Raw genomic sequence first — 25,456 nt, forward strand, 5'->3', positions numbered from 1 at the left:
TGAAAGAGGATTCTGGGAACAAGCCCGCTCTGAAGATGGAAAAGCATTCCTTTTACCAGATAAGTATGACCCTAGGCCTAAATGAAATACATTTAGATCTCACTTAGATTGTGACCTCCAGATGTCTGAATTAGGAAAATTGCAAGTTTGCTGGATGTTCCTAGTTCAATATGGATTGAGGGGATAAACATCACATGCAAAGATTTTTGGAAAGTACAATTTGATGACCTCAGCATGCAAGGCATAGACCAGAATTCCAAATCTCACAGATGTTTTCTTTTGGCTGATATTAAAAATAGTCCTTCCAAACTTTGTTTTGGTTTGTCCTCACCTTTTGGCTATTGTGAATATGTTGCTATTAATATTTATATAGAAGTTTTTACTTACACACCTGTTTGGAATACATACCTACGAGTAGAATTGCAGTAATTCTAAGTTTAATTTTTTTAGGAAACGTCAGACTGTTTTCCATACTGATTGTACCATTTTCTATTCCCACTAGCATTGGACAAGGGTTGTGATTTTTCCGCATCCTTGCCAACAGTTGATATATTCCACTGTTTTGATTATAGCCATCCTAGTGGGTGTAAAGTGGTATCTCATTATGGTTTTGATTTGCATTTCCCTAATGAATAATGATGTGGAGCATCTTTTCATGTGCTTGCTGGCCATTTGTATATCTTCTTTGGAACAGTATCTATTCAAGTGCTTTGCTTATATTATAACTGAATTGTTTGTCTTTTTGTCATTGAGCTGCACGTAGCTTGATATCTCCTGTTCTTGTCCTTTATATGAGTGAGATGGTGCAGCATGTACTCTCTTGTCATGGGTTCCTTTTGCATAATATTGTGTTTTTGTATTCATCTGTATTATTACACATAGTGGTAGAGCATTTATGCTCGTTGCTGTGTTATTTTCCACTTTACATTTGTAATTTATTCTCCTTTATGTTTTTGATGGACATTTTATAGTTTCCAGTTTTTGGCTATTCCAAATCACACTGCAATAACAATTCTAACGGCTCATAGTGAGCATTTCTGTACATGCCTGTTGGTGCTGGCAGCTGTGGAAGGATTGACTGACAGCAGTTTATACCACAAAGCAATTAGTCTGAGTGATCTGGAGCCTTGGACACAGATGTTATCATGGGTTATTATTTCTAATGGAGTTGTTTCCTTAAAGGAGGGCTCATACACTTAGCAACCACCTCTCTCTCCAGTTGAAAGCATGTTGACGTGTAGGTGTCTGCACCTCCAGGTTATAGGGTTTCTTTTTTTCTTTTTCTTTTTTTTATTGAAGTATTCTTGATTTTCAATATTATATTATCAATAGTTTCAGGTGCACAACATAGTGATTCACTATTTTTATAGATTATACTCCATTTAAAGTTATTATTATAAAATATTGGCTATATTCCCTGTGCTGTACAATAGATACTTGTAGCTTACTTATTTTATACATAGCAGTTTGTGCCTCTTAATCCCCTACCCCATTTTACCCCTCTCCCCTTCTGTCTCCCTATTGGTAACCACTAGTTTGTTCTCTATAACTGTGAGTCTATTTCTGTTTTGTGGTATTCATCTGTTTGCTTTATTTTTTAGATTCCATATACAAGTGAGAACATACAGTATTTGTCTTTCTCTGTCTGACTTATTTCACTAAGCACAATACCCTCCAGGTTCATCCATGTTGTTACAAATGGCAAAATGTCCTTTTTTTAGTGGTTGAGTAATATTCCATTGTATATATATATACCACATATTCTTCATCCTTTCATCTGTTGATGGACACTTAGGTTGCTTCTATATCTTGGCTAATGTAAATAGTGCTGCTATGAACTTTGGGGTGCATGTATCTTTTTGAATTAGTGTTTTTCTTTTCTTTGGATATATACCCAGAAATGGACTAACCGAATCACATAGTAGCTCTATTTTTAGTTTTTTGACGACCTCCATTCTGTTTTCCACAGTGGCTCACCAATTTACCCACCACCGTGTATTAAGATTCCCTTTTCTCCACATCCTCACCAACCAGGTAATAGGGTTTCTCAAGGTCAGAAATAGCCTTATTTTTGTTAGTTCCTCTGTCACAAACAGGATTGTGCCTTCTGTAGATTTAATAGATGCAATGGAGGCATATGGACTAGATACTTATGGAATATTAATAAAAATGAAAGATCCACATACAATAAACATCTTAAGACTTGCTAAGACATGGTGTTTTCTTTCTTTTCTGCTTGTCCCTAGAACTTTTGAGTCTGTAATTTCTTGGACTCCTGTATGGAATGCTCTTATATGCAGCTAATCAGCATCTTTAACTCCTGCTCCATGTGGATCCAGAGTGTAGACTTTCTGCAGCAGCCCTCTGTGGACATCTTTACACTAGTACTAGACAGCTATTTCTTAGCACTTTAAAAATACTTTAGATTAATAGTGATGAGAGTGGACATCCTTGTCTTGTTCCTGATCTTAGAGGAAATGCTTTCAGTTTTTCACCATTGAAGATGATGTTTGCTGTGGGTTTTTTATATATGGCCTTTATTATGTTGAGGTAGGTTCCCTCTATGCCCACTTTCTGGACAGTTTTTATCATAAATGGGTGTTGAATTTTGTCAAAAGCTTTTTCTGCATCTATTGAGATGATCATATGAGGTTTTTTCCTTCAATTTGTTAATAAGGTGTATCACATGGATTGATTTACGTATATTGAAGAACCCTTGTATCCCTGGGATAAATACCACTTGATTATGGTGTATGATTCTTTTAATGTGTTGTTGGATTCTCTCTGCTAGTATTTTGCTGAGGATTTTTGCGTCTATATTCATCAGTGACATTGGTCTGTGATTTTCTTTTTATGTGATATCTTTGTCTGGTTTTGGTATCAGGGTGATGGTGGCCTCATAGAATGAGCTTAGGAATGTTCCTTCCTCTGCAATTTTTTGGAAGAGTTTGAGAAGGATAAATGTTAGCTCTTCGCTAAATGTTTGATAGAATTCGCCTGTGAAGCCATCTGGTCCTGGACTTTTGTTTGTTGGAAGATTTTTAATCACAGTTTCAATTTCATTACATGTGATTGGTCTGTTTATATTATCTATTTCTTCCTGGTTCAGTCTTGGAATGTTATACCTTTCTAAGACTTTGTCTATTTCTTCCAGGTTGTCCATTTTATTGGCATACAGTTGCTTGTAGTAGTCTCTTAGGATGCTTCGTATTTCTGTGGTGTCTGTTGTAACTTCTCCCTTTTCATTTCTAATTTTATTGATTTGCATCCTCTCCCTCTTTTTCTTGATGAGTCTGGCTAAAAGTTTATCAATTTTGTTTATCTTCTCAAAGAACTAGCTTTTTAAAAAATTGATCTTTGCTATTGTTTTCTTTGTTTCTATTTCATTTATTTCTGCTCTGATCTTTATGATTTCTTTCCTTCTACTAACTTCCATGCTAGCATTGGAAGTCCTATCCACAGCAATCAGAGAAGAAAAAGAAGTAAAAGGAATCCAAATCAGAAAAGAAGAAGTAAAACTGTCACTGTTTGCAGATGACATGATACTGTACATAGAAAATCCTAAAGATGCCACCAGAAAACTACTAGAACTAATCAATGAATTTGGTAAAGTTGCAGGATACAAAATTAATGCACAGAAATCTCTTGCATTCCTATACAGTAACAACAAAAGATCAGAAAGAGCAATTAAGGAAACACTCCCATTCACCATTGCAACAAAAAGAATAAAATACCTAGGAATAAACCTACCTAAGGAGGTAAAAGACCTGTACTCAGAAAACTATAAGACGCTGATGAAAGAAATCAAAGATGACACAAACAGATGGAGACATATACATGTTCTTGGATTGGAAGAATCAATATTGTGAAAATGACTATACTACCCAAAGCAATCTACAGATTTAGTCCAATCCCTGTCAAATTACCAATGGCATTTTTCACAGAACTAGAACAAAAAACCTTAAAATTTGTATGGAGACACAAAAGACCCTAAATAGAAGATGTGGTACATATGTACAATAGAATATTACTCAGCCATAAAAAGGAACAAAATTGGGTCATTTGTAGAGACGTGGATGGACCTAGAGACTGTCATACAGAGTGAAGTCAGAAAGAGAAAAACAAATATCATATAGTAACACATACATGTGGAATCTGGAAAAATGGTACAGATGAACCAATTTACAAGGCAGAAATAGAGACACAGATGTAGAGAACAAATGTATGGATACCAAGGGAGGAAAGTGAGGGGGGGTAATGAATTGGGAGATTGGGATTGACCTATATACACTAATATGTATAAAATAGGTAACTAATGAGAACCTGCTGTATAGCACAGGGAACTCTACTCAGTGCTGTGTGGTGACCTAAATGGGACGGAAATCCAAAAAAGAGGGGATATATTTATACGTATAGCTGATTCACTTTTCTGTACAGAAGAAACTAACACAACATTGTAAAGCAACTATACCCTAATAAAAAATACTCTACATTATTTTGTTAGTTATTTCGTAATGACTCTGAAGCAGATAAAATTCTTAAGCGATGAATTTGCCTTTATTTCCTTCGAAGTAAGAAAAAACATCAACATGACTCCTCTTTTCTTATTAGGTTGGAGGATAAAAAATACTTCTTGATTTATAGTTTGAAGGGACAGGGTGTATAATATATATGTCCTTATCATTATCTTTTTATCTTGTATGCCACTAATAAAGAGACCAAACAAGATTTCTTTAGAAGAAAAATATCCGAATGGGAAAATAACATATTTTTGCAAGAAAACTTTTCTTAAAACTCTCACTTGGCCATATGAGTTTGTTTTTTCGGAAGTTCTATTCCTATGACTTTGAAAACCTTTCTCTATTCATTATGAACATATGATACATATGAGATATTTAGTCCATTTATGAACTATTCTCTGTCCTGGCTTAATTGTGGTATGTTATAGATAATTTAGTAGATTTATTTGTTAAATGTATGTGCCTCCTGTTCTCAGACACTGCTTAGCACAGTGAAAAAATGGGGATTTTAGAATTGGACAGACCTAGATCTCTTTATTTGTGGAGTGTCCACTGACAACTTACTTAATCTCCCTGAGTCTTAGCTTCTGCATATTTAAAATAGGAATGATAACATTTGCCATGGAGGGTTGATATGAATTAAATTCCATTAGCAAAAACAGTACAAAGAGCCTACAACATACTAATCGAGGAAGAATGACCTTTCCTTGCAAAAGTGTTCCATGCACACAGGAAAGAAACATGGTACCTAAAAACAAGAAATGCTAAACCCTTAAGGATTTGAAGGAAGCGTTCACAAAGAGAAAGATGAAACATTGCCAGAAATCAAGGGCTGGCTCAGTCAGGATTAATGTGAACATGGGCATTGTTCTTTCTCTGACTGGGTGGTGGTGTGTGTGCAGGTAGGGTCAGTCTGGGCCGGACCTGCAGAGCTGTGTGCACGGTGGGGTTGGCTCTCCTCACTTCGCCCTCAGGAATGGATGCTCCTGGGAGTGGACATTGGGAGGGGTTCTTAGAAGAAAGAAACCTAGAAGGGTTACATTTCTTTAGAGTGTTTTTAATTGATAAACCCTGCAATGTGCCTTTGGTGACTAGGTTCTCCCATTCTTGGAGGATGAGAGCAGGCAGGAGGAATAGCTGTCCCTCAGGAGACAGGAGGATCCTATTCTCCTTCCTTTTCATCTCACTTGTACAGAGAATCTGTCTTTCTCAGGGGTATACAGAGTAAGAGGACCTTCTAAAAATCAGTCAAGCCAGAGCGACTCCAAGTTTTGGAGAAGTGGCTGACAACTGTGGCAGCTGTAATCAGAGCCTCTCCTGGGAGCCCTGAGACCCACCACTGTCCTGTAACTTCCAGTGCAGCTCCTCAGGCTCTTTTCCCAGGAACCAGAGTTCTTGCTCTGCTCACTGACTTGGTGGCCCTGCCTGTGTCATCATACTTTTTTTCCGGGTCCTTCTTCCTTGGTTTTATAAATATAATGCATCCTGAACAACATATAAATAGTAAAATATGCATCATCAGAAGTTAATTCCAAGCTGTCTTCATTATTTATCCCTTATGTAGTTTGGGAAGGTATTTTAGACTTTTCAAGGTGCTGCTACCTGCCGCCTTGTCCTCTGATGATGAGTTAGGGCCATGGTTTCTGTTTATTACTGGGTCCATTGCATATTCTGAGCCACTGCTCTCCATGTGAGCTATAGCATTGGGAGGAGGTTTCAAGGTGTGTAGCATCTGCTGCAGTAGATGCTGGACAAATCTTGTCGAAGGGGCACAATATGTTTACCTAGTAACTCTCAGACACAGTGAGCCCCGCCTAGAGGTGAGTTCTTTTTCTTTTCTGAGGATGTCTCTGGGATCTCTTCTTTCCATTTTTACAAGTAATTCTGCTCTGAAATTGGGAAGGCAATTCAGTTATGTTTCTGGCCATATATTGGGTGTCTTGGGCATTGCTTCAGGCCCTGTGTCCTAACCACTTTACTAGAACGGACCTGGGTGTATTTCTCTAAAAAGTGGCACTTTGTTATGTGACAACCGGAAAAGGTTGGCATGTAAAATTCTTACTTTCTTAGCATAGAATTTCATGTGGTCTGTCATGATCCATTTTTTAGTACCCTTACCTTACAGAAAGAAAAGAAAAGATAAGGCAATCAGTGCTGATGTTTCCATTTGCTTCAGTTAAGATTGATGTCAGGAATAAATCACAGATCCCAGGTCTAGGATCCCTGGAAATCATTCCCTCTAAAGTCTCTGATGGTGAAATCATCACTTACTTTGCTCTCTTCCTGGTAGAACACTTTTGTATGTAATGGAAGTTAAACAGTATTGTTTATCCACTGGCTTCGTGCAGCAAATTGTGTGAAGGTGGTTATGTTATTATAATTGCTGTTTTTGTTTTATACGTTCAGTCATTATTTATTTAGTGCCTCCCATATGTCAGGCACAATTCTTGGCATCAGCTATATAATAATGAACAAAATGGCCCAAGATACCTGCCCTCAGGGAGTTCTGTGATTGGAGGTACTCCAGCTTCATGGAGAAATAAACACAATGCAGAGAGATTATGTAACTTGCACAATCACCACCATTAGCAGGTCAACAAAGTTGGGATTTAAATCTGAGACTTATCTTAAAGCTAAGATTCTATTGATTTGTCTTGAAAGCTGTAAACGATCCAAATAGTGGGCATAAAAAAACACATTCCATGGGGAAAAAGTAGTATAAATATTATTTTAAGTGTAAAAAAAAAAAAGGGAAGAACAAATCCCCACTAAAAAGTTTATGATTTATTCCTGACTTCAACCTTAACTGAAACCAGTGAAAACATTGGCACTGATTATGTTTTCTTTTCTTTTAGTAAGGTAAGAGTACCAGGAAAATGGAGGCAGACCTATTTTAGGGAATATGCCAGATAATAGAAGTGGTGGGGACAGGTAAGTGTATGTCAACCACTGAGTGTAATTCACTCATAGAAGAACATTACGGATGAACTGCGAAAACTCACAGGGGGACGGTGAAGCAGAAAGAGCCTGCAGAGGAATTGAAAATACAATCATACCTGCTTAATATGATAGAATTTTCTGAGGGTCAGAAAAAGAAAATCAGTGGGGAAAAAAGTTATTTTTTCAGGCCCTTGGTAGAAACCAGAGAGTAATTCTCTGGACTTGGGGTATCAGTAGAGAAGTTGAAATAGATCACGAGTTACTTAGTAGGGACATAATGTTATGAATGGGCATATTCTCTGCCCTTCACGGCACTCTGTTTTTCTAGAATAGAGGTGCACTTGGATTAATGATAATTAGGCCATGGTTTTTCTTGTCTCAGTGGTTAATGTCCTGTTCCTTGGGAGGCTGCTTGATACAGTACTCCATTCCCATATCTGTGGGTCTGGAATAGCAGGGGATGGCTTTCTGAGGAGCAAAAAAGTTGTAACAATCAAAGGCTTATAATATTAAAAGGGATGAGATACTTTTTACATTGCCTGCTTTGGTCAGTAAAATGTTTCAGTATTAAGAGGGGAGGGGAATCCTGTTTTCAAAGTGAAAACATAATACATTTCAGTAGAAAAACAAAGGGATAAAAAGAAGATCGTACACTTTCCTTTGGCATTTGGCAAAAATCAGTCAGTTGATTTTAATATTCTTAGAAGGTACCTGTTTTGCAGTTTGGCAGTTTCTTAAAAAGCCAAGCAGAAATCCATCATATAAAGCCATCATATAATCCAGCCATTCTGCGCCTAGATATTACCCACGACAAATAAATCATATATCCACACAAAGACTTGTGTATGGATGTTCATAGCAGATTTATTTGTAACAGCCCAAACCAGTAAATATCCCATATATCCGTCAACAAGTGAATGGATAAAGAGAGTATGATATATCCCTACAGTAGAATAATACATGACAATAAAAGGAAGTAAACTATTGGTACACACAACAGCATGATTAATCTCAATTATGCTGAGAGAAAGAAGCTAGAAAAAAATACTGTATGAGTCTATGTGTATGAAGCCCTAGAAAATGCAAATAAATCTGTCATTACAAAAAGTAGTTAAATGTTTGCCTGGGGATGGAAGGAATGAGGGGAGTGGGAAGGGGTTGCAGAAGGGCATGAGGAAACTTTTGGGGGTGATGGATGTGTTCACTATCTTAATTAGGCTGATGGCTTCATGGGCACACATATATCAAACCTATGAAACTGTACACTGTAAGTGCAGTTTATTTTATGTTACTGCTACTTCATTAAAGGTTTTAAAACATTTCTGTTTTGAAAATAAGTCTAAAACCATGCTTAAGTTTCATAGTTGCAGTCCAAAAAGCCAGTAAAGGAGGCAAAATTGTAATTTAAAAAATATCTCATTTTTCATCATAACATTTCATTTCTCCTTGACAGTAGAAAATAATCTAGTCAATTTCAGATTTCTCAATTCATTGCAGAAATTTCTCAGTCAGTGTAAGGTTTTGCTTGGGAATCCAAGTTCTTTGTGTATCTGTTTTTATGCGAGGGGCTTACATGCATTATGGAATGGGGAGTTGGTAAGGGGTGGAAAGGAGCCCCTGACCCATGCCTTGCTGGCCTCTGCCATCGATGCCATTTCTGTACATTGTTCCTTGGCATAAAGATGTCCAGGTCACCTTGGGCAGTGATACTGGTCAGTCTGAGCACTTGCTCAGTTCCCTCTGAGTCTTCTGGAATTGGCATACGCCTCAACTTTTTGTAATGCCAAGAATGTTGCATTTTGGAGCCTGCCTGCCCTATACCCTTGCCAAGTAGCAGTTACATGTCTCATATTTCATTTGAGGGATGAGCATAAATGGAGAAGGAAATACGCACTGATTTGGAGCTCAGTTGTTCTCCCAAGATCCACAAGGCAGAGTACCTCGGGCCATTTTCTTTCTTTTTTTTTCTTAATGTGATTTGGTTAATTTATTGTTTTCTTTTCTTTATTTTTATTGAAATATAGTTGATTTACATTTTTGTGTTAGTTTCAGGTGTACAGTAAAGTTATTCAGTTATACATATATATAAATATATGTATTCTTTTTTATATTCTCTTCCATTATAGGTTATTACAAGATATTAAGTATAGTTCCCGATGCTATACAGTAGGCCCTTGTTGTTTAACTGTTTTATATATAGTACTGTGTATAAGTTAGTCCCAAACTCCTAATTTGTCCCTCTCCTCCCCTCCCCTTTGGTAACCATAAGTTTGTTTTCTATGTCTGTGAGTCTATTTCTGTTTTATAAATAAGTTCATGTGTATCATTTTTTGTAGATTCCACATATAAGTGATATCATACAATATTTGTCTTTGTCTGGCCTACTTCACTTAGTATGATAATCTCTAGGTCCATCCATGTTGCCACAAATAGCGTTATTTCATTCTTTCTTATGGCTGAGTAATATTCCATTGTGTGTGTGTGTGTGTATATATATATATACACACACACATACACCCACACACACATCACTTGGGGCCATTTTCTTGATTCTTGGGAACCTCTGTAAAATGCCGGTAACAGCTGCCTCACAGGGTAGAGGTTAGCAGTGAAGATGCTGGAGAAAATACTTGGACTTCAGAGGCACTCAGCACATGGCTGTTACTTCTCTCCTTCTCACGTAATTATCTGTCAAAGGAACTGTAGCAAAGGTCATGCAGAATCGTGGTGTTAGGATAATCCTGATGTCTTTTTTTCTTAATAATCTGCATCTCATGGCTTTCCTACAGCAACAGTTCATGAAATACTTCAAGATTATTAGAAAAAGAAAAGCTGCTAGAAAAATGCAAGAACATTAATATACTAACAATGCTACTTTAGTTTTATTTTTCCCACACCTACAAGTCTTTTCTTCCTTCTCCTCTTCTCTTCTTCAATGCTTGGTTTGCTCTAGGTTCTGCATGACAATTAAATTATAGCCAAAATTATTATCCCAGTGAGGCTAGAGACGATTTCATTTGTACAGAGCACATTCAAAGAATAAAATAGCTCATAAATGTTCTTTGTGAAAATATTTATACTCAAACTATTAAAACATTGGAGGAGAAAACTGTAATCTTGAAGAAATTATACTTCTGTTGGCTGGTGCTAAAGTCACTGTCCTTCTCCACATCACATAATTCAGCTTTCAGAAGTGCTCCACAAAGAAATGGCTGAATGAAGTGTAGAAGTGGTTAATTGTGGGAGATCAAAATTCAGTCTGCCTGTCCTGGCCCTCAGGCTCTGAGGGAGCTGCCTAAAGGCCCCCTACAAGGGACTGCTAGGAAGGCTGGCCATGCACATCCTGGAGAGGTGAAGGATTCGTCTTCACTTGAGCATGTTTTAGGGAGTGACTCTAATCCTGAAACCTCATGGAAACTGCTTCACAATCTATATTTTTTGTTTAATGAATTGATGCCGTATTGACATTTTATCTATAAGACAATGAGAGTCATCTTAGAATAAATTCTTTCACTTCAGGACATTTCCCACTCCAAAAGGGCTTCTGCTTAATGAGAAACAGAGGAACAAGGTATGTAATAGCTAATATGCTTCATGTAACCACCACTGAACCTGTTAGGTCGGGAAGAGGACTACTTTAAGAATCAGTAGAAGCAAATGTCCATCAACAAAGAAATGGATAAAGAAGATTTGGTGTATATATATATATATATATATATATATATATATATATATACACACACACACACACACACACATAGATATATATATATACACACGCACACACACACATAGATATATATATACACACACACACACACATAGATATATACACACACACACACACACACACACACACACAATGGAATATTACTCAGCCATAAAAAAGAATAATGCCATTTGCAGCAACATGGATGGACCTAGAGATTGTTATACTGAGTGAAGTAAGTCAGAGGAAGACAAATATCGTATGATATCATATGTGGAATTTAAAAAAATGGTACAAATGAACTTATTTACAAAACAGAAATAGAGTCACAGATGTAGAAAGCAAACTTATGGTTACCAGGGGGGAAAAGGGGGGGGGGGAGGGATAAACTGAGAGATTGGGATTGACATATACACACTACTATATGTAAAATAGATAACTAATAAGAACTTACTGTATTGCACAGAGAACTCTACTCAATAGTCTGTAATGGCCTATATGGGAAAAGAATCTAAGAAAGAGTGGATATATGTATATATATAACTTATTTCCTTTGCTGTACACCTGAAACTAACACAACATTGTAACTCAACTAGACTCCAATAAAAATTTAAAAAAAAAGAATAGGTAGAATATTCCATGCAAGGGCCAGGCCGAGCCTCTTCCTTTTTAGTCCACATGCAGGATTTACTTTAAGCATCCCACCTGTGTGTGATCAGCATTCTACTGCCCTTTTAAAAAATAATGGCAGGCGTAAATCCCCTCGTGTTTTTTCAGATGCAAACACTGACTTAAGGAGATTGTTGCTCTCTCCATTCCCTGGTGCTTCTACCTTAACTGCATACATACAGTGCAGGGATAATGTTTTTGGATTACCTTAAAGTTCCAAAAAGGCAAGGGTGTGGAGAAAAGAAAAGCCTTGTACACTGTTGGTGGGAATGTAATTTGGTACAGCCATAACGGGAAACAGTATGGAGGTTCCTCGAAAATTTAAAAATAAAACTACCATATGATCCAGCAAAAAATTGAAGGAAATAGGACTGTCACTGGGAAGCTGAATCAGGATAATTTAGCAGTGGTTGGAAATGCTAATATTTTCCAACATTAGCATGTTCAATGTTTTGAGCTATTTCTTTTATGCCCCAAATGTGTATTGTTGTTGTTGTAAAACATTTCATCCAGTCCTTAAAAAACTTACTCAATGAACACTTCTTTCTGACCACTCACTACCAATCCTGAGCTGTCAGAGGAAGGGGTGCTCAACAGCCGTAAGGCCTCTCTGAAATGGCGTGATCCTGTTTCTCCCTGGATGATGGCACGTAGACATAGGAGACCTGTGACTCCCACAAAGCAGACAGCTGGGTAACATATGTGTCTGTGCTTATGCACGGTCCTTAATGGACACAGCCAGACACTAACAAAGGATTAAGGCGTTGATTCTATTTTTTCCAGTATGTACAGAGTTTATAGAAATTATGTTTAAAAAACAACCTGAACTATGAATCATCCCTCCTACATCTTTTTTTTACTTCCTTCTAGAATTTGGGCAGTTACTGAATTCCATGTTTATTCAGAGTTTTTAATAAAACAGATTTGCACTGAGGACTGCCGAAAATACAAAAAGGTTACATAAAGCAGAGCGTATCCACTACTTTGTTGTACATGAAAGCAATGGAACAAAACATCAGCTAAGGAGGCAGCTGTGGGGTCCATGAGTCATTTGGGTGAAAGATGGTAGTACCCGAGCCAGGAACATTGGAGTAGAAATAGAGGGGGAGGGTGAAACAGGTGTCGACTTTTCCTCCTCTGCACTCCCAGTATCTATGCCTCCCTTCCACCTTTCCCTACACCACAAGCCTGCTGCTCCTGGTCTGTCTTAATTCAATGTCCAAAAATAAGGCCCCAAAGTTAAGCTTTTCATCTGTACTTAGTCCTGGATTTAGAGTAGACTGTTATTTCAACTTAAGCTGATAATCAATTATTTGTCAATTTCCGTAACATAACATATTTTTAAATGGTTTTGAGTCTATCATCTATTTAAAATTCCAGAGAGGAAAGAGTTTTGATTTTTCAGATTATTATAGAGGATTGCACTGCTTTAAAGTTAGATTTGTTTTCACAATTTATTAGCCACGCTGCACTGGTAGAATTTAAGAATCTTTAAGTGAAAAATAAGATTAGTTGTATCTTTTAACTATTCAGTCTTCTGCTGTGAGCTCTGTGGATAAATGTAAAATGACCCAAGAAAGTTTCTCTCAAGGAATCTAATATTGTGCATTTCCTGGCAGTGTTTCAGTTCTTATGGTGGAGCAAGCCTAGAACACAAATGACTAGGAATTGCTGCATATTAGAGAAATAAGCTTTTTCTTCTGATCACTGCTTGCCCGGTGGTCCATCCTCGTGCTCCTCTGCATCTCCTCTCCATGCTGCCCCTGTTTCTTCCACTGAGTGGTTGAGAATCACAGCAAGTCAGTGATGGTCTTTGTGTATGTCAAGATGGGGCGCTGAGGCAGCTCATTTCCTTATACAGAGCCTTCTCCCTCAAAAGGAAACTGGATGAAGTAGTCAAAATAGTTTCCCATGGTTTCTTGAGCTTGCTTCTAGCTGCAGTGTCTGCTCATTTCCAAGCATGATTTAATACACAGTAGTTTGTTTTAATATCATTACAATGAAGACATAGAATTCTTTCTTTCTCTCTACACCTGGAATGACATTAACTAGAGTGGAATGCTAGAGTTTATTAAGCCATTTTTATTTCTACTAATAGCCCAGCAATGGCAATCAGCCTGTAAAATGCTGGTTACTTTCAGCATTAAACTTCTGCTGCTTTCAAGTCAGGGATGAAACATCGTGGGGGGAGAATAGAGAACTGGGGCAGAGACAGAATAAGAAAAGATGATAGGATGAAATGGAACAGCTCTACAAATGAGAATATTTGAGCTTTATATTATAGGGTACATTTGTACTCACGGCTCATAATAATCACAATATTTTCAAGGACATTTCTTTTGCTAAAGGTTCTGTTGTCCAAATGAGCATTTACATATTTTACTTGGTTTTAATGCAGCATTTATTGGGATGTTTCCATATTTTCAAAACCCCAATCTTAAAAATTATTTTTTGGACATCTATACACACACCCTGTAGTGTGTGTGTATGTGTGGTAGGGTACGTGTGTGTAGTATGTGTATGCATGCATGGGTGTATGTGTGTGTAAGTAGGTGTGCATATGTATAAATATGTTCATGTGTATAAGTAGGTGTTTATGTGTGTAAGTGGAAATGTATGTGTGTATATATCTATGTGTACGTTTCTGTTTGTTTTTGTGTTTACATGTGTATATACATGTGTACATATGTGAGTGTGTGTAAGTGGGTGTGTATGTGTGTGGATATGTGTGTGTGTAATTATTCTGTGGCATATACATTCAAATGTCACAAATGTGACGCATGTGACAGCGACCACAGGATCAAAGTTTTCATGTTTGTTATATTTTCTGAACACTATAACCTCAACTTTCTGCACCATGTTGCTTGGAAGACATAAAGTTACAAAACGAATGATCTAGTTTGTACATTTGACTAATCCATTTGTTGACAGCTCCTGTTAACGTGGATGTCATTTTTTTCTTGTTCTTATATCAGTCAAGTGGCTTCAGAAAGGTAATTTTTTATTCTAAAAACATAGTAACTTGAACAGTATTACAGTTATCAGGTTTGGAAAATATATATCTTCATACCTATGATCACTATTAGTATGCTGAATTCATGTTTTCTTTTACTTCTTTTTGTTGTTATTGTTGGAGGCTTTATGTTAAGTGACACAATCCCTGGAGATAAAAGAGTTTTTACTCCATAGCTGCTGAAATCAGAAGCAAGAAAAAATGTCCTGGACATAGGTTTTGAGCTATGAGAATGTCTTCAGTCTTGTGATGTCTGCTGAAAAGCATTAAATGAATGAATTAGGTTTTTAATCTCACAACTGGCTATTTTGAATGGATGAAACATTCTAACTCACATTTTTATAAACCCAGAAATAATTAGTTGCATCTTCATTTTTTCCATTATTAACTGCATTCTAAAATAAATGCTCTGGAATGGAAAAAACGTGAAATGAGGGACAGCACAGAGTTTTGTGAGCCCTATATATGATGGGGTGTGGAGGGTGGGAAGATCTTTCAGATCCAGATTCAAAATGTCCCTTGATAGAAGGTTTCCAGATTATAAGAAAAATTTACCAAATGCCACTGGGTTTATTAATTTTATAGTCTTTCTAAGGACTAGTTTTTGCAATGTTAAAACTATTGTGTTTCTTCTTCATTGATTTCTGCTCTCATCTTTATTTTTTCCTTCTTTCTTTTGCTTTAGCTGTTCTTTTTCTTGCTTACACAGATGGATGCTTAGATTATTGTTTTTAAGAAATTCTTTTCAGATATGCACATTTAAAGCTATTATAAATGTCCCTCTAAGCCATCCCACAAGTCTTTTTTTAAAAAATTATTTATTTATTTATGGCTGTGTTGGGTCTTCGTTTCTGTGCGAGGGCTTTCTCTAGTTGCGGCAAGCGGGGGCCACTCTTCATCGCGGTGCGCGGGCTTCTCACTGTCGCGGCCTCTTTTGTTGCGGAGCACAGGCTCCAGGCGCGCAGTTTCAGTAGCTGTGGCTCATGGGCCTAGTTGCTCCGCGGCATGTGGGATCTTCCCAGACCAGGGCTCGAACCCGTGTCCCCTGCATTGGCAGGCAGATCCTCAACCACTGCGCCACCAGGGAAGCCCCATCCCACAAGTCTTGATTTTCCATTATTTCATTATCATTCAGCTCATAATATTTAAAAATATCTCTTGCGTTTTATTCTTTGACCATTGGATTATTTAGATTGCTGTTTCACAATTTTCTAACATAAAAATGTTTTTAGTTCCCACTTTGATTATTATTTATTGATTATTATTGATTTCTAACTTAATTCCACTGTGGTCATAGAAAGTACTCCATGATTTCATTCCTTTGAAATTGTGGAGGCTTGACTTATGGAACAGCATTTGGCAATTTTCACATATGTTCTATGTACATATATGAAAAGAATATGTATTCTGAAGAATTGGACACAGTTTTCTTCCTAGATGTGTCCATTAGATTCAAATTCTGTCTGCTCTATTCATTTAACCTATCCACTAAGCTCCTAATTTCAATTATTACATTTGTAAGTCCTAAAATTCCTACTTAATTATTTTATGTAGGTTTAGTTCTTGGCTAAATTTCTTAACCCATTCTTCACCAGACCTGCTTCAGTTATTTTAATTTTATTCTTTGAATGTCAATTGAGTTTTTCATTTTATTGACTATAAATTTTATTTTGAATTTACTTGTTCTTTTTAATTTGATTTTATTTCTTTGTGATTATCTCTAGACCTTCATTTCTTATTCTGACATATTTAGTCCATTGTCTCATTCATGTTTTACATTTTCACAAATTCTTATTGTTTCAGTTTTCTTGTGGCAGAATTTTATTTTATTTATTTTTTTAAACTATTTGTTCAGATTCTTTTATTTTTTAATTTTTTTAACATCTTTATTGGAGTATAATTGCTTTACAATGGTGTGTTAGTTGCTGCTTTATAACAAAGTGAATCAGCTATACATATACATATATCCCCATATCTCCTCCCTCTTGTGTCTCCCTCCCACCCTCCCTATCCCACCCCTCTAGGTGGTCACAAAGCATCGAGCTGATCTCCCTGTGCTATGCAGCTGCTTCCCACTAGCTATCTACTTTACATTTGGTAGTATATATAAGTCCATGCCACTCTCTCACTTCGTCCCAGCTTACCCTTCCGCCTCCCTGTGTCCTCAAATCCATTCTCTACGTCTGCGTCTTTATTCCTGTCCTGCCGCTAGGTTCTTCGGAACTTTTTTTTTTTTTTTTAGATTCCATATATATGTGTTAGCATATGGTATTTGTTTTTCTCTTTCTGACTTACTTCACTGTGTATGACAGACTCTAGGTCCATCCACCTGACTACAAATAACTCCATTTCTTTTTTTGGCTGAGTAATATTCCGTTGTATATATGTGCCACATCTTCTTTATCCATTCATCTGTCGATGGACACTTAGGTTGCTTCCATGTCCTGGCTATTGTAAATAGAGCTGCAATGAACATTGTGGTACATGACTCTTTTTGACTTATGGTTCTCTCAGTGTATATGCCAGTAGTGGGATTGCTGGATCATATGGTAGTTCTATTTTTAGTTTTCTAAGGAACCTCCATACTGTTCTCCATAGCGGCTGTATCAATTTACATTCCCACCAACAGTGCAAGAGGGTTCCCTTTTCTCCACACCCTTTCCAGCATTTCTTGTTTGTAGATTTTTTGATGGTGGCCATTCTGACTGGTGTGAGGTGATACCTCATTGTAGTTTTGATTTGCATTTCTCTAATGATTAGCGATGTTGAGCATTCTTTCATGTGTTTGTTGGCAATCTGTACATCTTCTTTGGAGAAATGTGTATTTAGGTCTTCTGCCCATTTTTGGATTGGGTTCTTTGATTTTTTGATATTGAGCTGCATGAACTGCTTGTATATTTTGGAGATTAATCCTTTGTCAGTTGCTTCGTTTGCAAATATTTTCTCCCATTCTGAGCGTTGTCTTTTTGTCTTGTTTATGGTTTCCGTTGCTGTGCAAAAGCTTTGAAGTTCCATTGGGTCCCATTTGCTTATTTTTGTTTTTATTTCCATTTCTCTAGGAGGTGGGTAAAAAAGGATCTTGCTGTGATTTATGTCATAGAGTGTTCCGCCTATGTTTTCCTCTAAGAGTTTTATAGTGTCTGGCCTTACATTTAGGTCTTTAATCCATTTTGAGTTTATTTTTGTATATGGTGTTAGGGAGTGTTCTAATTTATTCTTTTACATGTAGCTGTCCAGTTTTCCCAGAACCACTTACTGAAGAGGCTGTCTTTTCTCCATTGTATATTCTTGCCTCCTTTATCAAAAATAAGGTGGCCATATGTGAGTGGGTTTATCTTGGGCTTTCTATCCTGTTCCATTGATCTATATTTCTGTTTTTGTGCCAGTACCATATGTTCTTGATTACTGTAGCTTTGTAGTATATTCTGAAGTCTGGGAGCCTGATAGGAGCCTGATTCCTCCAGCTCCGTTCTTCATTCTCAAGATTGCTTTGGCTATTCAGGGTCTTTTGTGTTTCCATACAAATTGTGAACTTTTTTGTTCTAGTTCTGTGGAAAATGCTATTGGTAGTTTGACAGGGATTACATTGAATCTCTAGATTGCTTTGGGTAATATAGTCATTTTCACAATGTTGATTCTCTCAATCCAAGAACATCGTATATCTCTCCATCTGTTTGTATCATCTTTAATTTTCTGTCATCAGTGTCTTATAGTTTTCTGCATACAGGTCTTTTGTCTCCTTAGGTAGGTTTATTCCTAGGTATTTTATTCTTTTTGTTGCAGCGGTAAACGGGAGTGTTTCCTTAATTTCTCTTTCATATTTTTCATCATTAGTGTATAGGAATGCAAGAGATTTCTGTGCATTAATTTTCTATCCTGCTACTTTACCAAATTCATTGATTAGCTCTAGTAGTTTTTGGTAGCATCTTTAGGATCCTCTATGTATAGTATCATGACATCTGCCAACAGTGACAGCTTTACTTCTTCTTTTCCTATTGGATACCTCTTATTACTTTTTCTTCTCTGATTGCTGTCGCTAAAATTTCCAAAACTATGTTGAATAATAGTGGTGAGAGTGGACAACCTTGTCTTGTTCCTGATCTTGGGGAAATGGTTTCAGTTTTTCACCATTGAGAACACGGTTGGCTGTGGGTTTGTTATATATGGCCTTTATTATGTTGTGGTAAGTTCCCTCTATGCCTACTTTCTGGAGGGTTTTTATCATAAATGGGTGTTGAATTTTGTTGAAAGGTTTTTCTGCGTCTATTGAGATGATCATATGTTTTTTCTCCTTCAATTTGTTAATATGGTGTATCACACTGATTGATTTGCATATATTGAAGAATCCTTGCATTCCCGGGAAAAACTCCACTTGATCATGGTGTATGATCCTTTTAATGTGCTGTTGGATTCTGTTTGCTAGTATTTTGTTGAGGATTTTTGCATCTATGTTCATCAGTAATATTGGCCTGTAGTTTTCTTTCTTTGTGACATCTTTGTCTGGTTTTATATCAGGGTGATTGTGGCCTCATAGAATGAGTTTGGGAGTGTTCCTGCCTCTGCTATATTTTGGAAGAGTTTGAGAAGAGTAGGGTTTAGCTCTTCTCTAAATGTTTGATAGAATTCGCCTGTGAAGCCATCTGGTCCTGGGCGTTTGTTTGTTGGAAGATTTTTAATCACAGTCTCAATTTCAGTGCTTGTGATTGGTCTGTTTATATTTTCTATTTCTTCCTGGTTCAGTCTCGGAAGGTTGTGCTTTTCTAAGAATTTGTCCATTTCTTCCTGGTTGTCCATTTTACTGCCGTATAGTTGCTTGTAGTAATCTCTCATGATCCTTTGTATTTCTGTAGTCTCAGTTGTTACTTCTCCTTTTTCATTTCTAATTCTATTGATTTCAGTCTTCTCCCTTTTTTTCTTGATGAGTCTGGCTAATGGTTTATCAATTTGTTTGTCTTCTCAAAGAAACAGCTTTTACTTTTATTGATCTTTGCTCTGTTTCCTTCATTTCTTTTTCTTTTATTTCTGATCTGATGTTTACGATTTCTTTCCTTCTGCTAACTTTGGTTTTTTTTTTGTTCTTTCTCTAATTGCTTTAGGTGTAAGGTTAGGTTGTTTATTTGAGGTGTTTCTTGTTTCTTGAGGTAGGATTGTATTGCTATAAACTTCCCTCTTAGATCTGCTTTTGCTGCATCCCATATGTTTGGGTCATCGTGTTTTCATTGTCATTTGTTTCTAGGTATTTTTTGATTTCTTCATTGATCTCTTGGTTATTTAGTAGTGTATTGTTTAGCCTCCATGTGTTTGTTCTTTTTGCAGATCTTTTCTTATAATTGATATCTAGTCTCATAGCACTGTGGTCAGAAAAGATACTTGATGATTTCAATTTTCTTAAAATTACCAAGCCTTAATTTGTGACCCAAGATATGATCTATCCTGGAGAATGTTCCATGAGCACTTGAGAAGAAGGTGCATTGTGTTGTTTTTGATGAAATGTCCTATAAATATCAATTAAGTCCATCTTGTTTAATGTATCATTTAAAGCTTGTGTTTCCTTATTTATTTTCATTTTGGATGATCTGTCCATTGGTGAAAGTGGGGTGTTAAAGTCCCCTACTATGATTGTGCTACTGTTGATTTTCCCTTTTATGGCTGTTAGCATTTGCCTTATGTATTGTGGTGCTCCTATGTTGGGTGCATAAATATTTACAATTGTTATATCTTCTTCTTGGGTTGATCCCTTGATCATTATGTAGTGTTCTTCTTTGTCTCTTGTAATCATCTTTATTTTAAAGTCTATTTTGTCTGATATGAGACTTGCTACTCCAGCTTTCTTTTGATTTCCATTTGTATGGAATATCTTTTTCCATCCCCCCACTTTCAGTCCATATGTGTCCCTAGGTCTGAAGTGGATCGCTTCAGACAGCATATAAACAGGTCTTGTTTTTGTATCCATTCAGCCAGTCTATGCCTTTTGGTGGGAGCATTTAATCCATTTACATTTAAGGTAGTTATCGATATGTATGTTCTTATTACCATTTTCTTAATTGTTTTGGGTTTGTTATTGTAGTTCTTTTCCTTCTCTTGTGTTTCCTGCCTAGAGAAGTCCCTTTAGCATTTGTTGTAAAGCTGGTATGGTGGTGCTGAATTCTCTTAGTTTTTGCTTGTCTGTAAAGGTTTTAATTTCTCTGTCGAATCTGAATGAGATCCTTGCTGTGTAGAGTAATCTTGGTTGTAGGTTTTTCCCTTTTATCACTTTAAATATCTCCTGCCACTGCCTTCTTGCTTGCAGAGTTTCTGCTGAAAGAGCAGCTGTTAACCTTATGGGGATTCCCTTGTATGTTATTTTTTGTTTTTCTCTTGCTGCTTTTAATATTTTTTCTTTGTATTTAATTTTTGATAGTTTTATTAATATGTTTCTTGGCCTGTTTCTCCTTGGATTTGTCCTGTATGGGACCCTCTGCGCTTCCTGGAGTTGATTAACTATTTCCTTTCCCATATTAGGGAAGTTTTCAACTATAATCTCTTCAAATATTTTCTCAGCCCCTTTCTTTTTCTCTTCTTCTTCTGGGACCCTTATAATTCGAATGTTGGTGCGTTTAATGTTGTCCCAGAGGTCTCTAAGAGTGTCCTCAATTTTTTCCATTCTTTTTATGTTATTCTGCCCTGTGGTAGTTATTTCCACTATTTTTTCTTCCAGGTCACTTATCTGTTCTTCTGCCATTGATTCCTTCTCGGGAATTTTTCATTTCATTTATTGTGTTGTTAATCATTGTTTGTTTGCTCTTTAGTTCTTCTAGGCCCTTGTTAAACATTTCCTGTATTTTCTCCATTCTGCTTCCCAGAGTTTGGATCATCTTTACTATCATTACTCTGAATTATTTTTCAGGTAGACTGCCTATTTCCTCTTCATTTGTTTGGTCGGGTGGGTTTTTACTTTGCTCCTTCAACTTCTATGTGTTTCTTTGTCTTCTCATTTTGCTTAACTTACTGTGTTTGGGCTCTCCTTTTTGCAGGCTGCAGGTTCGTAGTTCCCCTTGTTGTTGGTGTCTGCCCCCGTTGGCTAAGGTTGGTTCAGTGGGTTGTGTAGGATTCCTGGTGGAGGGGACTAGTGCCTGTGTTCTGGTGGATGAGGCTGGATCTTGTCTTTCTGGTGGGCAGGACCACGTCCAATGGTGTGTTTTGGCATGTCTATGTCCTTATTATGATTTTAGGCAGCCTCTCTGCTAATGGGTGGGGTTGTGTTCCTGTCTTGCTAGTTGTTTGGCATAGGGTGTCCAACACTGTCGCTTGCTGGTCATTGAGTGGAGCTGGGAGGTCTTTGGTGGACCAATGTCCTGAACTCAGCTCTCCCACCCCAGAGGCACTACCCTGACACCCGGTTGGAACACCAAGACCCTGTCAGCTACATGGCTGCTGAGCCCCTTTGAGCTGCTGCCTGCTCGCTGCCTCTGGAGGTGTGGGGACATCCCCCTGGATCCTGGTCCTTGTTTAGCAGCTTTGCTTCATGAACTTTCAGACTCTGAGCATTTTTTTTTTCCAAACTGTGTCCCAGAACCACCTGGATTTGGCCTAGGTCTGACTCAGAAACCCCAGAATTTTAATTCTCCTTCCTTCATAGAATCCTTGTGCTGTTTGCATTGTTTTTTTTTTTTTTTATTTCAAATTCTTCTTCAGTGCTTTTGATTTGTCTTTATAGAATCTTCTACGATTTATGTCAGTTCTGGGATTTAACTTGACCCTATTAAGTCTAATAAGTTAGCTTTATTCCAGTAATGCAAAGCTAGTTTCGTATTTAAAAATCAATCAGTGTAATCTACTATGGAAACAGTACAAAGAAGAAAGACAGTATGATCCTATCAATTGATGCAGAACAATCATTGGAGAATAATCAATACCCAGTCTCTTAGAAAACTAACATCCTCAACCTGATAAAGAACATCTATAAAAATCTCTACAGATAGCATCATACTTAATGACTGATTATTTTCCCTGTAAGATCAGGAATAAGTCTCACTACTCTTTGGGGGGACTTCACAGTGAGGCTATGAATTAAACTATTGTGTGATTCAGCACACAATTAAATTTTGTGTTTAATTTTCAGCAGTATCAGTCTTGTGGCTACAGGAAATAGGAGATGTTTCTTTAGGGATGACGTGGAAGCCATCTGGTTCTCAGACCATCTGAGCTGAGAATTAAAACACCTGAGCTTGTTCTTTTTAATATATAAATAATTATACTCGAATTAATTCATCCCACGCCACAGTCATCATCACTGCTGTAATGGTCAAGGGCAACAGTCACTTGGGCTCCCAAAGCACATGTTTCAGTTGGTGCATCATCACAATTAACCATGGGTGGTTAGTGTGGATTAATTAAATTTTATGTCATTGCATGCCATGGATTACTAGCATCTCATCTTCCATTAGGCAGGAGCTCAGCACCATGCCAAGCCCAAAAGCATGAGCAAACTAACTCCCAAACCCATCTTTATGGTTTATCTTCTAACACCACTGTCACCATCAAGTTGGACCCAATCAGGAGACAGAAACTACACAGGTGTAAACAGGGGAAATATAAGGAATTATTATACTATGATAGGAAAATAACTCTAGAAATGGAAGGAGAACTCTAAAGGGTACCTTAGGGCTTAGGAAGAGGACCCAAGGCAGGCCAAACTTGGAAGGGGAATTTGGACTTTGTTGAATAAGATGTGGTTCCAGACCACCACTGGAGAGAAGTTTACTGAATTGCCCAAGCTAGAGCTGGTCCATAGTCACTGAAAAAGCAAGAATAACACTCTGGGTGGGACACACATGAGCAGAAGCTTGTAGGCAGGCATGCAGAGGGAGTTGGGGCACTACCGTAGACACTTTTGGACCTTGGAGTTGGATTGGCCTTGGTCTGCAGAAACCAAGCATACTTACATGTATGGCCCAGGCCAGGGTGGTTCTGGTCCACTGTGTGGAATGAAGATCAAGTGGTTAGCTTACACCAGCTTGGTGTGGCTTACCTAGTCGAGAAGTGGGTGCTAGGGAGCCATGACCTGGGCTGGGGCAGTCCTTTGCTCGCTGGGGCTCCCTGCTCTTCTGCTGTTGCCTGAATCAAGAGTTGGAGAAAAAGTGCTGTGTAAGCCACACCCTGAGGCATGGAGCACTGGAGAAAACTGTATAGTCAATAGTAAAGAAAAAATCATACTCTCCAAGAGGCTGGTGAATGAGCATAAGGAACCATGAAGGAAAACTTCTTATTCCTGCAGTGTCTCTCCAGAGCACTCTCCTGACAAAACTTAACATCAAGCCAGCTGGCAAGGGGAACATTTAAAATGTCCAACTACCTTGTCTCGGATTAGGCAATTAAATAAAAATTTATAGTAGAGAATCATTAAATTGATAACTGGCACACCACACCTCTTTTTACCTTTTACCATTTCTCTCTCTGTCTCTCTGTCTCTCTGTCTCTCTCTCTCTCTCTCTCTCTCTCTCACACACACACACACACACACACACACACACCCCCCTCATATATGTATTTATGTAAGTATTTGTAGTGTCTAAATGAAAAATTAAAATATATAATTTTCAATAAAATATGCTCAGCCATAAGTATGTTAAAGACATCATGCAGTGGTCAGATGCATTCATCTATAAGGGGAATAACTATGAATGTGGTGTTGAGTGCAGAATGATGCAGGGGTCTTGGCTTAAATACCTCAGGGTCACCGGTGAAGTAATTTTTCCAAAATGCAAACAACCGTTGATAAATTTCAAACAAATAAAGAATTATCATTTGATATAAGTGGCAGTTGCATTCCTGGAAATTTCTGCATACATTATACACATGTAAAAATCATTTATAAATACACAAAACAGAGTTGGTACTAGATTCTTGCTGTAGTGTAAGGGCCTGACATTAAGCTTTTGATTGCCAAGGCATCCATTTCAAAAGACATCCTTCTTGAATAAACATATTGCCAGCTGTATGACACACCTACCAGCAAAACAACCAGATAAGGAATTAGGCTGCCCTCACTCATGAATTTCCCCTTTCAGATAGCCCTGCATAACCTAGATAACTGACCACTTGAGTGATCCCATCTCTTCCTCCCTGTGCCCTAATTCCCACTCTTATGCTTTAAATTAGCTAATAAGGAGTGAACCTGCAAAATTCTAGATATCCCACCCTCTGACCCTAATAAATGCAGAGCCCCAGGTCCCCACTCTCTCCTTCTCAACCCACTACCTTGCTGTGTGGCCCTCAGGCATGCTGTGTATCCTTCAGGACCTGTGAGTAATAAATATTATTTCTCAAAATTCCCTGATGGTTTTTGCTAAGATGTGTCCTGCAATCATAACAAGAACTACAAGGGCCAGTCTAGCCACAGCAGTGGCCTGAGTGGGGGAACTGTCTTTGGGGCTTGTTATGAGCGGTAAGGACCCAGGTGAGTGCCTCAGGTATTTCTAGACAAGAGGATCATTATCAAAAGGCTGGGACAGTCACAACATATGTAAACACAGTGTTTTCACCCATATGAATGTATATCTGGACAATCAGAAGTTGACTGTGATAATTCCATGTGTGACAGGATGTGCAGTATCCCTGACCCTT

General features: G+C 37.6%; 1 protein-coding gene across 1 annotated transcript in view; it reads left to right on the plus strand.

Moving 5' to 3' along the window:
- LOC309665250 (uncharacterized protein) overlaps positions 1-25,456 on the plus strand; it is an 89,291-nt gene that overhangs the window by 2,498 nt on the left and 61,337 nt on the right. The gene's annotated exons all lie outside the window — the stretch shown is intronic.

This window comes from Balaenoptera physalus, assembly GCF_965194825.1.
Source record: "Balaenoptera physalus genome assembly, contig: SUPER_7_unloc_1, whole genome shotgun sequence".
Lineage (NCBI taxonomy): Eukaryota > Metazoa > Chordata > Mammalia > Artiodactyla > Balaenopteridae > Balaenoptera > Balaenoptera physalus.